The sequence below is a fragment of the Stegodyphus dumicola genome, chromosome 7 (assembly GCF_044657685.1).
Source record: "Stegodyphus dumicola isolate Sdum_Otavi_A_Nest chromosome 7, ASM4465768v1".
Classification (NCBI taxonomy): Eukaryota; Metazoa; Arthropoda; class Arachnida; order Araneae; family Eresidae; genus Stegodyphus; species Stegodyphus dumicola.
Genome location: NC_140774.1, coordinates 185082472 through 185099394, shown reverse-complemented (window position 1 = coordinate 185099394; position 16923 = coordinate 185082472). Strand labels below are relative to the sequence as shown.

Here is a 16923-nt window from a genome sequence, read left to right as displayed (position 1 = left end):
TTTAATTTTACCTCCACATGTCTTAAACTCTTAATGCCCCTTTGGCAGAAAAATAACAGAGTTTGCTTTTGTCCCTTTGAGGATATAATAAACATGGAAACACACTGGAATATTTCATTTCCAGCGATATCTCGAATACGAGTTTCATCATTTGATTGCACATTCATTGTAATAGTATTATGGCAGAAAAGCTAAGCATTTCGTCAATGTTGCACAACAGACTAGATGATATATATATATATTTGTAATAATAAAATTCCATAATCAAGAATACACTTAAAATTCTAAATGTATGTTCTTTTCATTTTTAATGGCGTTGGTCTCTTATTTGAAAGTACGTGGAATTAAATCCACAGCCCCGTAGTCAAGTTGTTTTTCCCGCCTTTTTCTACACGTCCAGTTATAGAATGTTCTGGAAATATTTAAAGCGAACTGGATTGGCTGACCTCATTTTCTTGGAAGCTCCGCCTTTCCAGAGGCTATAAAAGGACTCGCAAAGGAATATCGGGGGCTTTTTCTTAAATGTCACGATGCAGTAAACCTCATACAAAATGTTATTAGTAGATCTTTTTTATTTACTCCGGATATCTGATTTTGTAACTGCTATTTCTCCTGACCAATAATAAATGGATCCTGTTTTTTAAACTTATCGTCTGATAATTTAAGCTACGACTACATTTTTGATTCTTCAACAATCTATTTATTCCTGACAAAAGTTGGTACATCACATATATATATATATATATATATATATATATATATATATATATATAACATATTAATATCCTAAGAACGTGAGACCATTTTCTGAAAGTTTATAATGCTGTTAACCCGTAACAAAGATAACTTCTAATCTACAAAGTTAATAAATTGCAGCTCTATTTGACTAATGACTCGTAGAGATACAAAAAGCATAGTTTCGGGCCATCACATTTCTTTTTTGACTATTTATTTAGGTTATTTGATTAAGGCAAAGAAATTCGAGGGAGATGCCTTCGTTAAGGTTTGGTCTAGTTAATTAAGGCAAAGCACACTAAGGCTATCTGCCTAAAGAATAAGGATGCCTTCGTGGAGGAATTCCTAAAGGAAACGGGCTCGTATCCACGTCACACATGGGAAAAAACACTTCAAGTTCCAAATATCGTTGAAGCCGCGATTATTGTGCAATTTCGCGCCCGAATCAATTTGATGCCTAGAATGGCGTTTCATGTAGAGGAATGCATGACTATGGGTCCAGAAGATAGAGTCGGAGGTGCAGGTGGAGTGTGACCGGTTGTTACGTGAGTAGCAAAGACATCTGAGAGGTCAAGGCGTATCCAAAGCAAAGGATTTAGTAAAGCCCATCAAAAAGTGGTCTTATTTAATCATAAATACAATTCGTTGGTCACATGATTAGCGTCCATAGAACTGAAAATCTCTTCAATAATTCATGGGCAAAACACTCTTTCAGGAAGGACTTTTTAAGTGAAACTGGCTCGTGGCCACGTTACACATGGGAAAAAAGAAGGAAAACTTCACCGGAGATCCGATTCGAACCGCTAGTGGGTCCTCTTATTGAGGATACTGGAGTTGAGAGCCAAAGAAACTTTGATTAGTACTGCTCTAAAAGACCAGATCATTAGGATTTAGATTCATAAACACCTATTAAATGTACCATGGGTTAACGTTACCGCAGTATACAAAAGGAGTGAGATACAAAAGGGAAGATACTGTAAAGAATGAATGCCAAGTCATTGGTAGAATGTTTTGTTCTCAGATGAAATAAGGATTGAGTCTGATGATGCAGAATTATAGCACTTAAAAAACCATCAATCCGAAAGTTCTCTCGAGAAGATTGTGGTGGAGGAATAGAAGTAACAAATTCTCACGTTTCCCACCTCAATAGACAAAGTCTTTGGGCAGAGCCGTAACTAAAGCTTTCAGTGCCCGAGAAGAATTGAAGATTTTGTCCTCTTTTCTGTATGCTAAGAATGGAAAATATTTCATTATAAAATTTCGTAACATCAGTTTGGTGCCCCCTGGATGCTGCACCCGAGGACAGATGGTGCCGCACCCTAGCTATGCCACTGTCTAGGAGGACATCCGCAGCCTTAACAGTAGAATTACCGACAATGCCAATCACAGCATTGAAAATGCAATAATAAATGCATATTCCGTGTCCTAAATCTTAAAATTTCGTACCTTAGCGTTCAGGTATTTTATACCTAATTTGGAACTCAGGACTCACTAAATTTTAATGAAAGAGGGAGGCTTAAATTCGAATTTTCTAAAAATCCGCTCATCAGTTCAAACAATAAGATTTGTAATCTCTCATATCTAATTAAATTTCAGTCTCATAAATGAATTCAAAAGAAAATGATTTGTGGATTAAAAATAAAATTGCATAATTTACATAAAATAAAATTGCATAATTTACAGAAAATTGTCAAAGGCATGGGAATTAAAACATACCTGTTGTTCCTCTATCAAGAAATAACTGAATGAAGTTCGAACAGACAGCTTAATCCTATCATAAAGATTTCACGCTCTTTTTCTACAGATGTCGAATTCTCAAGACTAATGATATGATTTTGCTAAACTGCAGATTTCTCCTGGAACACAAAGAAGGACTGATAGGAATATTTTGTCTGGTTTTTGACTATAATATTCTAATGGAAAAAAAAATAAATAATAAATAAAAATAAATAAATAAATAAATAAAAATTAAAAAAAATATAAATAAATAAAAAATCTGAAATGTCTCAGATTTTAAATTACGTCCAAAGATGCCTTTAAAAAAATTTTTTTTTTAACATTTTGTATGTTACCTTTATTTATTAAATATCACGTTCTTTTTACTTAAACCATAAAATTCAGTTCAACAGCAATATCGCAAAATAATTTTAAAATGAGCATATCTTTAGAATTTCCGATACAGAGACTTAAAATCGTTCAGTTTGTTAATCAAAAATTCGTTGAAGTTTTACAAAGTAGGAAATCGGTAATAAAAGAAATTCCAAATTTCAAATTGGGGCATCCACATGCCAATATTCGTAGGAGGATTACGTCATTCAAAATTCGATGGCTCCATGTACCGTTGTTTTATCACAATGCGAGAAATATACATACATTTATGCAGATTGTTCATTATTTAATTTCTTTAAGTATAACACAGGTCGATAATACTTTGTGGCAACAGTTTGAAAAGTGATTCGCCGATTGTAGTGAATCGACGCAAAATTGCAAAACGAAAACAATAGTCCTTCAGGGACAAAACCCCTTTGGACTAATAAAAAAAAAAAAAAAAAAAAAAAAAAAAAAAAAAATTAAAAAAAAAAAAATCTGAAATGTTTCAGATTTTAAATTACGTCCAAAGGGGCGTTTTTTTAACGTTTTGAGTGTTACCTTTATTTATTAAATATCATGTTCTTTGCACTTAAACCATAAAATTCAGTTCAAGAGCAATATCGCAAAATAATGTTAAATTAAGCATATCTTTAGAATTTCCGATATACACAGTCTCGCGAGCTGGAGATAAAAGTATTTTTTTTCTATATAACGTTGCCATTTCTCGCTTTTAAAGCATTGAGTTTGTAAATCAAAAATTCGTTAAAGTTTTACAAAATATAAAATCTATAATAAAACAAATTCCAAATTTGGGATTTCAGATGCCCATATTCGCAGTAGGATTTCGTCATTCAAAATTCGATGGCTCTATGTACCATTGTTTTATCACAATGCGAGAAATAGACAATCATTTATGCAGACTTTTCATTATTTAATTTCTTCAAATATAATGCAGGACTCTAACATTTTGTGGCAACAGTTTGAAAAGTGAACCGACGTTTATGAGTCCGACGCAAAATCGCAAAACGAAAACAATAGTCCTTCAGGGACAAAGCCCCTTTGGACTAAAAAGGAAACATAATTGGAAAATAATTGCGAATTGCACTGAAAATACACCCACTTGCATTCTTACAAATAATGTATATTCATCACACGTATAAAGTTCTAAATGTATAATAGTTTTCATATACTAAGGAAGAGGGAATCTTCACGAAGCTTAGTCTAATCAGCAGTGTCGAATCAATTTATTGTATCATCGGATAGTAGTATGAAAGAGGTACATCTTGAAACAACAACAACAAAAATATTCTGAAAGCTTTTTAGATTTTATATTACACCTAAAAAGACGGTTTTTTAATCTTTTGTGTGTTACCTTAATTTATCCAATATCTTGTTCTTCGCACCTAAACCACATAAAATTCAATTCAACAGCAATCTCATAAAATATTTAAAAACAGCATTTAGAATTTTCGGAACATTAGAATTTCCGGAACACAGTCTCGCGCGCTGGAGATATCCCCTCCCCGCCGAGCAATGTTGCCATTGCTTGCTTTGAAATCGTTGAGTTTGTTATCAAAAATTCGTTAAAGTTTTACAAAATTTGAAATAGATAATTAAAAAAATTCGAAATTCAAAATTCGGCTTCCTATATTCGGTTGGAGGACTACGTTATTCAAAATTTGATGGCTCTAGGTACCGTTGTTTTTTCATTCATGCAGACTCTTGATTATTTAATTTCTTTAAATATAATCATGGCGGTAATATTTGGTGGCAACAGTTTGAAAAGCCAATCAACGCAGAAAGTGAAATGATGCAAAATGCCGTTTTGAAACTAATAGCCCTTTGGGATAAAAAAAAGGTTGACTTCTATATCTCCCGTTCTATTGGGCTGATTGACGAAATACAACTTACATTTTTCATGTCCGGAATGCGAAACTTAGGATGTATACTACAGTACAAAGTCTCTAATCCGGACGTCCATTATCCGGAATGATCTATAATCCGGACCTCAAAGCAACAAACCTACGCATGCGCGTTTGATGCGCGCGTCCGCTACGCATGCGCATAAAGCCAGTAAAGCGTTTACCCATACCTTCCGATAGTGAAGAAAGTAAGAGAGAACGTTATTGAAAATGAAAAAATTTCGATTGACAAGTTAGTCGGTATTCTCGACACAGCAATTACAGGAATTGAACAGTGGAACTTTGTAACTGAACAAGAAATTATGTCTGTTTATAGAATTAAAGAGAAAGTATTAGCACAGAAAACGAAGATACTTAAACAACTTACATTGATAGAAGTGTTTACTAAAGTAAACAAATAAATATTAAGCTTTTTTTTTTTGTAAATTTTGATACAGTTTAGATCATAATTGCTCTTTATTTCATAAATTACGGTTTCATATTTTTAATTGTATAATTTCTGCATGGCTTCTTAACAGATTTAAACTGATGATCTATAATCCGGAAAAACCCCTAATCCGGAATCGCCGACGTCTCGACGAGTCCGGATTACGGACTTTGTACTGTACTAGATTTATGCCTAGCATTATTCTTGTTGTGAGACTCTTTCATTCATTTAGTCCGAGCTATCCATTCTGAAAAATTCTATAATAGGTATTCTGACGCAAAATCGAACTTTTCCTGAAATGACATACCAATTTTTTTCCATATTTCAATTCTATGATTCAAATTATGCCAAAATGCGAAGTATTGTAAAAAATCACACGAGTAATTTATAAAAAATTAGCTCTCAAAATTTCAGCTCCTCGATTTTAATTGAATTTGGTATATATTTATTTTATTAATCTTTCTTTTTTAACTTAATTGATTCTTTTTTTCACAATTCGAAACTTAAGTTCAATTCAAATAAAATTCACAGCTATTTTCTGATCTGTTTTCAAAATTTGTATTTTTAATAATTTTTACAAATTTTTAAACTATAACCTATCAAATTTTTAACATCAGCTGAAAGAAAATGTATTTTTAGGTATACCTTAAAAAAATTAGAGTTTTTTGTTCAAAATTTCCAAAGATATACGTAAATTTATATAATGGCGCGTTTTTAAATTTGGCATATTTGTTATAAGCGATAATAACGCCAGATGTGTTTTACACACTTTGCTAAAATTGTTTGAAAGTACGAACGATGAAAATTTTTTCGCTCGTGTACAATGAGAAAAAAGAAAGGAAAATAGATTGCTATAAATTAAGAATTCCGCCAAGTGAATGATTTTTGGCGCACACTGAAAAAAGTGCGCCAAGATCAATTATTAAATTTCTCGGTGAGTTTCTGATCAGATTTTTTAAAATTTAATATTTGGGCATAATTTGAGTAGTAGAATGAAAATATGAAAAAAAATCGCCATGCCATTTCAGATAAGTCCGATTTTGTGTCAAAATATCTATGTTAGAACAATGCTATGTAAAAATCTAATAATATATCCTAAGTCGCGCTTTCAATATATGCACATTTTCAAGATATACGCATACGAAGTATGAGACCCACAACGCTCGTCTGTGGATGGGGCTCCAAATTTGAAAGACTTAGCGCATAAGTTTTCGCATACTTACTACACAAACTTGCGCAGTACCGATGAGCACTCTGAAACATTACATAGCTTTAGTGTAGAATTGGGTGCCCCTTCGATTGGCGACATTTTTAAAAAAATTTTGGCGATGAAACATCACTTTTGGTTACCACGATAGTTTTTGCAATTCTTCGACTTCTTATTTTGGTTTTGTGTAGCGGCCATCTTGAAATTGTGACTTCCTGGCGCCGATCTTGGCGTCAAAAAAGAATCGCCAATAAACAAGGGGCACCCAATTGTAAACTTTTACCCACTACATTTATCGATTGTGAATTTTTGGTCGACTTGCTGTCTTTGTTGAATGTAGATTGTGTCCTTATATGTCAAAGAGCAAAGAAAAAGTGCAATATGAAACTGCTGAAGGAAACTTCACGACAAGAAGGCCTAAGAGAAGAGAAAACCAATATAATAGTGGAATTAACTTAAAATTTAGTCTTATTGGTTAAATTAATAGTTAACTGATTTCGATATCCATGAAGCAGATGAAAAGTGGGAAACAATTTATTTCTTTTCAGTGTGTAATCAAGAGATCAGAGAACTTGACAGAGAATGACCATAGACGCAATGTTTGATACATATTTGTTAATGAGAATTCTAGATCGGAGAACTTGACTAGAAGCTGTGCACACAATGTTTGATGCATATTTGTTGACGAGTTTTATATTTTTCATAGAAAAAGAAACAAGATATAATTTCAGAGTTTATTACTACTTTAGTCGGTTTCCAAATCGTCAGAAAGTGAAGCGTTGTTAGCTTGCACACTGGCAAAAGAAGGTTATGTACTGCTGGTGTCAAGACCAGTTCGATTCTAATTGCGACCTGGATACAGAAAAAGGAAAGGACTGTCTAAGCTTCTGCTTAATGATCTTTCTCGAAATCATAAGTCATATCTACAAGTGGAATTACGTCTAACATATGAAAAATCAAAGGTAATGAATCAAGTAACACAAAATCAAATTAAGGAGAAAGTAAACATATGGAAGCTAGTTTTAAATAGTTTTCTATCAGTTTCCACCAGAGGGAAAATCTTCTTCTAAGCAACGATCAAGAAAAGCTAGGAAATCAATGGGAACTTTCTAGGTCAATTTAAATTAATGGCCATATACGAAGCTTGTCGAATGAGAATGTTCAATGAGTAACGAAAGCCTGGAGAATTTAATACCTGTCTTAGCAAGGATGTTCGAAATTGGTACTATTCCGTTTTGAGGACCGTAAAAAATTGCAGCGAAAATGTATGCGCAAAAGCGCCAAATCTAGCGTACACTTGTTTTCAGATTGCGTAAGTTTACATGTACAGTCAAAAGTCGTTAAACCGGACTCGCCGGGACTTCGGCGATTCCGGATTATCGATTTTTCCGGATTATAGATCATCAGTTTAAATCTGGTAAGATGGCATGCAGAAATTATAAAATTAAAAATATGAAACCGTAATTTATGAGATAAAGAACAATTATGATCTAAAGGTTATCAAAATTTACAAAAAAAAGCTTAATATTTATTAGTTTACTTTATTAAACATTTCTTTCAATGTAAGTTGTTTAAGTTGCTTCGTTTTATGTGATAATACTTTATCTTTAATTCTATAAACAGACATAATTTCTTCTTCAGTTACAATGTTCCGCTGTTCAAGTCCTATAATTGCTGTGTCGAGAATACGGAATTTCAAAATCGAAATTTTTTCGTTTTCAATAACCTCTGTGTCACTTTCTTCAGTATCGGAAGCGAATTATAATGACGAGGAATTTGATTTAAATCATATCAAAGACGGAGTACATCGAGATGAAATACTATATTTAGTAAGGAATTATAAGCCAAATAAAATAAAAACATCTGCCCTGAAGATAAGGATAGTGCTGACAGATCAACTTCCAATTCATTGCGCGCCACGGCGTTCTCCCCCTCCCGCCGCAGAGCAGCGTGAAATTGATAAACAGATTTCGGAATGGTTAGAGAAACGAAAAATAAGCCTTTATCCATTTCTTGCAGCAATTCCACTTTTTGTTTAATGGACTTCGAAACATACTTTCGCTTTGTAGATCCTTTACATATTAGTAAATATATATCGAAAATTCTATTTGACATAATCGAAAGTTCAAGCTTACTTTTATAAAATTGCTCTAACAGTCTGCAAAAAATAATAAGCCGGATCCAATTCGAAGATTAAGAAACAACGCAATCTGCAACATTAACTGAATTAGATAATTTTAGCTTAGCTTATACCGTCCGTTATAGATTAAACGCGCACTCGTAAACGTATTTTGCGCATGCGCACACGGATATTTGCAGCCGTAAAGGTCTTACGCGCATGCGTCAATGCGACGCATGCGCAAAAAGTTTGTAGCTTTGAGGTCCGGATTATAGATCATTCCGGATTATGGGTGTCCGAATTAACGACTTTTGACTGTAGCTCTATATTTCTTAAGACGCCATTGAAATACTAGGTTAATTTTTAAATCCTTTTTTGATATCCTATGGATTTAACAAATCTGGGAATTGCTCATGATGAAAAGTCTACAATCGAATGTTTTCAAAAAGGCATCATTCATTATAGAAAATTATGTTGGAACAACCAACGAGATGAAATTAAGCTTTAGTGATAACTCGGTAGCGAAATAGCGATGCAGCAATCCATTCAGTTATGTTTAGCATTTTTTATATAAATTATAATAATGATCTGAAATAGTTATTTACTCTTATGCTTCCATTGAGTTATGTTTAGCCTTTTTTACATAAATTATAATAATAAAAATATATTATATGAAATTGACGTTTCATATAATAAAAATATATTATATGAAATTGACGTTTCATATAAATTAAAACAACCATCTTTGGTACTATTCGGTTCTGAGGGCCGTAAAAAATCGCCAAACTATTGTTGATGCCAGTGCTGCCAAAAATAATTGCGGCAACCCTAGTGCAAGAAAGGAAGTATAATAGTAAATAACTATTTAAGATTGATGTTTTAATTTAGATGAAAGGTTAATTTCATATAATACTTTTTTATTATTATAATTTATATAAAAAAGGCTGAACATGACTGAATGGAAGCATAAGAGTGAATAACTATTTCAGATCATTATTATAATTTATATAAAAACTGTTAAACATAACTGAATGGATGCCTGCATCGCTATTTCGCTACCGAGTTATCGCTAAAGCATAATTTCATCTCGTTGGTTGTTCAAATATAATTTTCTATAAAGAATGATGCCTTTTCTTTGAAAAAATTCTCTGTAAAGTGCAGAATAGCCCACTTATTTGTTGGTCGCTTTTTAAAAGGGTAAAAACAATTGGATTTTTGTCAATTTTCTTTGACTTTTTAAGTGAAAATAGATCGATGTGTACATAGATAAAGTCAAGGGTGCGCAGTGCCATTTTTGTGCAATTCTGAGATTTTTTTTTTTAAGTGAAAATAGCTCGATGTGTACATGGATACAGAGTATGTTCAGTTATTAAAAACGCGTCAAGCAGTGAGTGATTCTGCACTTTATCCAAAATTCTATTGCAGACTTATCGTCATGGGATATTCCCAAATTGTTAAATCCATAGAATATTAAAAAAATTAAATAAAAAAGGATTTAAAAAATTAAACTAGTATTTCAATGGCGTCTTAAGAGATATAGAACTATATAAACTTTCGCAATCTGAAATTAGCGCGTAGGCTAGTGTAACGAAAATATTATCAAAAAATATCAGAACTACGCCGAGACTACCCGTCAAAGGTTGTTCTGCACAGGTTCTTAATATATACGTATATAAACCCTAATAATAATTAGACACAGTGAGTCTACTATTAGAATATATGTTTACAATTTCAATATTTATAGAAAAAGAAATAAATCTTATCTACTTGAATTCTGCACATGCTTCCTGACGAATAAACTCTTTTATTAATACTCGACATCAGCATTTTCACAGTTTCACAGTAAAGCAGGAACTAGGATATTATTCAATAAACAGAACACAAATACAATATATCTCAATTCAATTCATATCAACATTAAATTCATAGAACACTTCTATCACTAAGCAAACACGAATTAGAACGTGCAACGTCGAAAACTGATGCCATCCACAAAAAAAGAATACATAAAACTCGCGTCATTAAAACATTAAAAGTCTCGTGTTCATTCAATAAAGTTATTCATAAAACTGTCTCGTGGATATCTTCCGAAGTTTATTGACGGCATTACGTAACAGCTAGATTTGGCGCTTTTGCGCATACATTTTCGCTGCAATTTTTTTACGGTCCTCAAAACGGAATAGTACCTAATCTTTTAGATAGTTATTTACTATTATACTTCCCTTCTTGCGTTAGGGTTGCCGCAATTATTTTTGGCAGCACTGGCATCAACAATAGTTTGGCGATATTTGACGGTTCTCAAAACGGAATAGAACCTCAAAATTAAATAATTACAATGATTTTTAATGAAATTACCTCTGCTATGAAAAATAGTATTAGAAACAAATATTAAACAGTTTTAAACTGCACACCAGACTTTAAACTGCCACAAAGAATAACTGGGTGTAATTTTATACGTGTTCAAGATAAAAACACCCAAGGGTACGTTACATACTTTTTTATCTGCTCTTAGTATGATTTGGGTTGCTATTGATATAGCTATATCTTCAACAGTTACACTAACTTATTTATTTACTTAAAAAAAATTTTTTTTTTTTAGTATGGTGCGAAGATTGTTAATTTTATTTTTTGCATATATGAAATGCTGAATAGTCTTGTGTTCACTTGATGCTGAAACCATCCTATGAAACCAGATGGAAGGGGAGATATGAAAGTAATAAAGTAAAATACGAACTTGGAAATATAATATACGCCTTTTAAAAGCTCAAAGAAAGTTATAAAAGGAAACTCCTATTTTAATGAGGCATCTAATTTATTAAAAAAATCACAGCATTTAAATATTCATATATCTTATTGATCTGGTAGAATACATTCTTATTTATGTCGATAAGGTGATTCATCAAGAAGGTATGCAATTAGATACTGCAGCGAAACTCATAATTACTCTGTGAAGTGTTACTGGAGTTTCAGACAAATGAATTTAAGAAAGCTAAAGAATATGCAAATGAATTGGTTACATTTTATGAGGCATTATCCAATTCAGTGACATCAAATGTAGAAATTTAAATAAGCAGTTTTCTTTTGGAGCAGGAATGAGCATGATTTAGAGAAAGGAAGTGTTTCATTAGAGTTTCTTCGCTTGTAATAATTTGGCTACGGAAAACTGACAATTTTGAAAACTGTTTAATATACAAAATATATTACATTAATGCCTGTAATTTTTCATTTTGAAACAATATGTTTATTGGTAATAAATTATGCAGTGCTACAGAAAATACAATATTAAAAGGACTCTTTAGGAGGCATGCATATTCTAGCTTATGTAAGGAGAGATGGAAGTTACTTATGCCAACCCTAGACAGTTCGAGTAGTGGTATTATTCTACTAGATATCAACTTCAATATAAAAAATATTTCATTTCTAATTTATAATTTTAAGAGCTGATAATTTAGAATGACACAATAAAACAAACATTCATTTATTTTCCCTTCGTAATGTATCTCAGTTTTCCAGACACAGATGGGCATAGCTCTATACAGCATATCCCATAATTTCAAAGGCTAATGTTTTAACTCAAGAGCAAATTGTATTAGTTGTAAATGAATAATAAATCATGTAAAATGGTGCTTTTTTTTCTCCTCTTCTAAATGAATTTAAAAATGAAGCAGACTTCCTGTAAAGATTTATACTGGCAGAAGCACCCACATTTAAGAAAGCAGCATCAAAAATTAAAAGATTCAGGGAGGGAGTATCAAGTTCTGCTGTAAATTAGGATGAAATCCTGAAAGATTACAGTATGATATTCAAGCCATTGTAAACATTCAGACAGTTTTAAAATGTTTAAGAAGACTGTAATAATAACCTACAAAGATACAAGTTGTCTAAGTTTTACTTGTACACACTCTGGCCACTTCAAACATTTTCAAACGGTTCAGATAATTTAAGAAAACTGTGTTGATGGTTAACAAATACACAAATTCTCAGTGCTTAAATTGCACAAAGGATTAATTTTAAAAAATATCAAATTTTATTTTAATACATATACAGTAGTGGCCAAAATTGTGGACACTTTTGGAAATTTTTATGTTTTTGAATTTTTTGCTTTGTTCTGTAGAAGGAGGACCTGTTTCTTATACACTGAAATTACAAGTAGGAATTTTTGTAAAAATTTTTAATATTTAGTCAAAAAGCAATGACATCAAATGAAAGAGTAGATTGGACACCTAGAAAGAGATGTAATATTATTGTGTTACGAGAAGTCGTCTTTCCTGTGCTGAAATTGCAAGACAGGTGGGTGGTTCAGTGACTACATCTGGAGTCCGAAAATTTTGTTTACGATATCAGGAGACAAATTTAATAAAAAACAAAGAAGAAAAAGGCCGAAAAAGGTGCACCACATCTATTGATGACAGAAGAATAAAAAGACTATGTCTCCAAGATAGAAAAATGTCATCAGCGGCCATCAGAAGTGATCTGAATGATGCTGGTGTTTCTGTCAGTTCAAGAACAATCAGGAGAAGATTAACAGATGTTGGACTGAGAGGTAGAATTCCACGAAAAAAGCCTTATCTTAATTTTCAGCAACGAAAAAAAAAAAAAAAAAAAAAGACTACAGTGGGCAAAGGAACACATTAATTGGACAGATGATCAGTGGTTACAAGTTATATAGAGTGATGAAACTAAGATATCGTTATTCGGTAGTGATGGGTGAAAATATGTAAGACGTAGAATAGTAGAAGAGCTACATCTTGACTGCATTCAAGCAACTGTGAATAACCCAGTTAGTGTTATGATTTGGACATGCATGTCAGCAGACGGTATTGGTCGCCTTCATGTCATCGATGGGACCCTGAATGCCAGAAAATACATTGACACTATTCTAGAACCAAAACTTCTACCTTCCATCAGAGATCTCTTTCCCAACAATGCTTCGTTTATTTTTCAGCAGGATTCTGCTCCTTGCCACACGGCCGAAATATCGAAAGAGTGGTTTCGTACAAAGAGCATTAAATTGTTGTCATGGCCAGAAAACAGTTCTGACCTCAATCCTATCGAAAATTTGTGGCACCGTTTTGAAAACTCTTGTCCGAATGAGGTGCCCATCAAATAAAAGGGAACTAATTGAGTCTATAATTGTTTCCTGGCATCATGTAATAACGAAAGAAGAAATTAAAACTCTTGTCAGCTCAATGAAACGTCGATGTGAAGCTGTAATAAAAAATAAAGGGTACCCTACTAAGTACTGATAACTCACTGCAATCATCACTATCTAATGTATATCGATAACTATTATCGCTTAACTTTTTTTGTATTGCAAATAATTGAATTTTGTGTTTTGTATTGAATTCAGTAATAAATTCTCTTTAAAATGATATATACAAGTTTGCATTTTGTGAAACGTAACGTTTTCTATAAGCATACAAATTTCAAAAACATAAAAATTTCCAAAAGTGTCCACAATTTTGGCCACCACTGTATATCAGTAAGTTTCAGTCTGATCTCCTCTCATTGAATAAAGTTGCTTTTACGCATTTAGATGCACTGTCTAAATAAATCAAATGTCTTATTGTCAAACCTCCTTAAGTTGAAGACCAAAATGCTTCAGCATAACAGCAAAAAAACTTAATCTATTTACAGAAAGAAATCACTTTCACCAGGATGTGTTGATTTGTTTTATATTTAGATTTTTAAAATCAGTTTTTAAAATGTGGTGCAATGGCAATCGAAAACAAGACACACATTAAAACAAAGCCTCAGCGCATCTGGAGTAAATACAAAAGAATATGCATGTTAACACAGAAAGTGAAATCTCAGAAAAATTTATTTCTCTTCTAAAATAGGAATTCAACTTTTCTGGCATGCTCCTAACCAGATGTCTAATACAGATGGGTGGATTGTATTTTGACTGTTCCCATAAAACTAAGTATAACATTGCAAAGAGTTTTTTTTTTTTTTTTTTTTTTTTTTACAACAAATCCTGGTTTTGGGTTTTCATCCGCAGAGAACCTGTTGGCGCTTCGGGAAAGAACCTGTTGGCGCCGTTGCATTTTTACTCGCCAAGCTCGCGGTTCATCGATGATGAGCCGAGCCGTAAACGTGATATTTTGTAAACGTGGTTTTTAGTGCATGTAAATTCAAGTTAGCAGACAAAAACAATATATTAAGCATATGGTAGTAAAAATTCACAGATAATAAGCATGTAGATGTAAAACTAACCAGTTAAACGTGATATACGAAAATAAATTTGTATTAAATTTAAGTTAGCACAGAAAAGAATATATTAAGCATATATAAGCATTTATAACGGAAATAAAAATTCATTTAAAAATATAAATTATTATTAATGTACTGAAATTACCCGGTTAAACGTGATAAGCGAAAAAAACTTGTCTTAAATTCCATTTAACACAGAAAACAATATATTCCTTACAACAGCAGTGGTTTGCTAATTTTGATGACCATGCTGATGCATCAAACTATTCTGTCATCTTAGATAATCAATAATATTTTTATTTCAATTTAATCATCTATTTATGTTACACCTGCCATCCTCTGAAAGGTTGTTGTTAGAAAAGCATTAACAATATATTGTTAAAATTTTACGCCATAAAAATTGATTTATTTTCATAATTTTAGATGATAATAACCAATAATAGAGGTTGGAAACCTCATGGTTCTCAGAGCTGTTAATAATTAAGAACACTACGTGAACAGCCGTGTTACAAATTAGCATTCACCCCTCTCGCCGTATTTTCTTCCTTTCATCCCGAGCCGAGAACCGGCATCTATCTACGAAAATATTTCTATCTGTTCGTTGTTAAAAAAATCAGAAAAAATAATAATAAATAAAAGAATAATAATATAAATCTGCAAATGCGAGCAACGACAGTGATAATTCAACAAAATGAACGCAAGAGGAATGGTTGCAAACTTCGAACAAGCGAATACGATAAATCCGCTGGGTTACCAGGTTTGAACTGTTATCGCCAAAGTTGGCGATGTTTACATTTACCGGGTTCTCTGCGGAAGTGCTTCCCTGGTTTTTCCTAGAGCTATGAAGAAAGAGACAAAATTTGGTTTTGCTCAAATTTTTCTTTACACAGTACACTTGCAGGACCCTGACTGAAACGTTGCTCATTATCCACTGATCCCAAAAATAATTTTAAAAAGAATTTGTTCTTGAAATTCTACATAAAGATTTTAAATATTTCTGATTGATATTTTATAGTTTTAGCCTTCAATTATAAATAAAAAAGCACATGGCCACTTCTGCAAAATAATTTATCATGCAACTAATAAATGACTGCGAATGAATGTTTCCTGTTCAAGGAAATGTTGTACTTGGTTGTTTGCTGTGTAAAGAATGAGGAGAATTCCCCCTAGTCAAGGAGTGTGTTATTACGTAGATTCTGGTTTCAAAGTTATTTCTTAATTGTGGATTCCTTGACAGGAAATGACGATAAAATGGAGGTTGATTGGTAGGCGCCAGTAAAAACTAAACAATTATATTGCGAATAAATGATTTTTTTTTTTTTTTTTTTTTGGCTTTCTATGTATGCTGCAGTGACAGAGAGAATGCTTTCCTTGATAATGAAGTGTGGGTCACACGGGGTGTACCTAAAGAGCGAATGTGCATTTAAAACAGGACTTCTTTGTCCAAATAGGGAGGGTTAAAATTTATTTCATTGTAAGAGGTAAATGAAAGTGGCAGGTTTGTAAAAAATGCTTGACTTGGAGCATTGGTGCCATTTATTGTTTAATTGTTACTTGAACTATGATGCAAACAGGAGAGAAGATAAACGTATTATTTTCATAAGAGACATTTTATCAGGACATGATGTATTCTGGAGAATTCCCCATAGTAAATGAGAACAAAAAAACACCCCACTCGTCTTTCTTAAGGTGACATAGAAAATATACGTGATGCCTAATTTTAATTGCTACATGGTTGCAATTGGCCAATTAAGTTCAAGTGAGACATGGTTGTGTCAGGGGATGTCATTTAATAAATTAATTAAATAATTAAGTCGGGGGTTAAATAACAATGTTTTGTCAAAAAAAGGGAGGCTTTTTTGGGGGAGGGAGGGGTTGAGCTTCCATCCATTTGCTATGAGTTAGGAAAAGAACTAACTCTGATATAACCGAAACAGCTGGTGATGACTAGTGGAAGTGTTTGTAGTTTTTGTAATAGAAATATAATTTGTGGGAGATGACTTGGATTTAACTGATCGATAAGGGCTCCTGTCTGTGGTGATGAACTATCTCAATTTTATAGAAATTTAAGATGAAATGCTCCCCATTTTACAGTCATTTAAGAAAACAGGTGATAAAGGTTCCTGCAATATACAGATGAAGTGTTCCAGTTCCCCGACGTTTATGAAAGGACTGAGTGATAAAGGTTCCTACCCTATTCTAATGATGT

General features: G+C 32.6%; 1 protein-coding gene across 1 annotated transcript in view; it reads left to right on the top strand.

The window, feature by feature from the left end:
* Positions 1-16923, top strand: part of LOC118196299 (uncharacterized) — a 175850-nt gene that overhangs the window by 55941 nt on the left and 102986 nt on the right. The gene's annotated exons all lie outside the window — the stretch shown is intronic.